The sequence below is a fragment of the Octopus bimaculoides genome, chromosome 4, assembly GCF_046866305.1.
Source record: "Octopus bimaculoides isolate indiv1 chromosome 4, ASM4686630v1, whole genome shotgun sequence".
Classification (NCBI taxonomy): Eukaryota; Metazoa; Mollusca; class Cephalopoda; order Octopoda; family Octopodidae; genus Octopus; species Octopus bimaculoides.
In genome coordinates, this window is record NC_142931.1 from 15,262,917 (window position 1) to 15,264,886 (window position 1,970).

Consider the following 1,970-nt stretch of genomic DNA (forward strand, 5'->3'; position numbering starts at 1 on the left):
ACAAAATATGTACTGGTGTCGATTCATTTATCTAGAAATGTTTTAAGGTGGTGCTCCAGCATGGCCGCAGTCAACTGATTGAAACAGGTAAAAGATGAATTGAAGATATAATTCGTTATAAGAGCGTCTGACGACTGACCCCTTATAACAACCTACGTCGGTAAGAATTAGATATTTAAACTAAGGGAAATAACTCAAGTGTGACCATGGCATGAACTTAGATAAATTCAGAGGCGATTATTAAATGACATCTGTAAAATATTATTAGTTAAATTGAAATTTTAACTGAGAGAAATGTTTGTTTCCGTCATTCAATAACCACTCCTTGAAACAATTTTTAGATTGAAATATTCTAATGTTTTATCTTAAAACCACTACGAGGGAACCTTTACGTGGTCACTCAGAGTACTAGAAATAACTGCTAAATCTCCTTCAGGTACCATCCAGGACACACTGCGATCATTGTTCTGCGCGATCAGATATGGTTTATTGTAATATGAACACAAGGTCACGAATTTTGAGGAAGGAATTTTATGCATCTGATGGACCTCAGAATTTTATTGTTGCTTATTGACGGTAAGAAACTCTCAAGAAAGATGAACGACAGAAGGTCTTCAGAAGAGAAACCCACCCGAGGCTAGTGTTTCCGCCCTTAACTTCTTACACTCTAAAGGGGCAGGGCCGCATCCAGGTCATAACTTCTGGGTGCCCATCTGCTGACACTTTTAGCCACCTGGATACTGGAGACGTGTGCGTTTAACCCGCATGGTGATTTGAAACAATGAAATTAATGATAGTAGCGTTCTCCCGCGATAGACTAAAGCGAATTTGAACCCAAAACGCTAAGATGGATGACTAAATATAAAAAAAGGTACTTCACCAATTTTTCCACTCCACCTCCCTGTCTAGAAGCCTTACAAAAATGATATCCAGTTGTATACGTCATTCATTGATCTTTGAATCAATGGAGGATTGTATTTCTGATTATAGAAATCTTGGAAACTGTTATGCCTCAACGAACATCTTTATTATTAAATCACTCGTAGAAATACCCGGTGTTGTTCGGGATTAAAATGGCATAGTTTGTATATACATTACAGTTATGTCGAAACAGGTGATACGAGAAAGTTCAGCGTCGGCAATAAAACATTTGTGGAGTAAATAATAAGTTAATTCGACTAAGCAACATGTCATTCGTCCGTTTGGAATATTCCAGGCCCTAACTTGCCATGGAAAATTGGAGGTGAGGATATGTGTATGCCTTTGCTGATCTTGAGAAATTCCCATCTTGCTTCTGTCTTGAGGCAGCATTTGATGTGAAGCAGCATGGCTTTGCTAATGTTGGGAAAGTCTCATCTCTCTTCTCTCTTGAGACGCCATTTAACATGCTGCAGCATGCATTTGCTGATCTTGTGAGTCTCATCTCCCTTCTGTATTGAGACTCCACCTGACGTGTCGCACCATGCTTTGCTGATCTTGGGAAAGTCTCATCTCCCTTTTGTATTGAGACTCCAGTAATTTAAGGGTAAATATGTAATTGTAAATACCTTGCAACCTTGCAACAGCTGCGATAATTATGGACAGGTAATTGAACGGTAAATGTGCATTTTTATATACCTTGGACCTGTCACCTAATTGTTTTTAGTCATGAGTTTCCCCTCCAGCCGTTCGTTATGTCAGTCAACACACATACACTGATACACTACTACGCTGTCATGGCGGTAAAGACGGAAAGTTGCCGATGCGTAACGTTGTTCGCATTAGGATATAAATTATTCATTTATTTATCACAGTAGAATTAAAAGTGAAAGAATAATAGTGAAACGATATTATATGACATTACAATGTAGATCTTATTCTTTAAATTTTGACACGTAATATTGAACCAGTGCCAATGTCATATTGTTTTAATCCAAATGAAAGGAAAATTACATGTTGACACTCACGGCGTCTGATACTATTACCTTGTA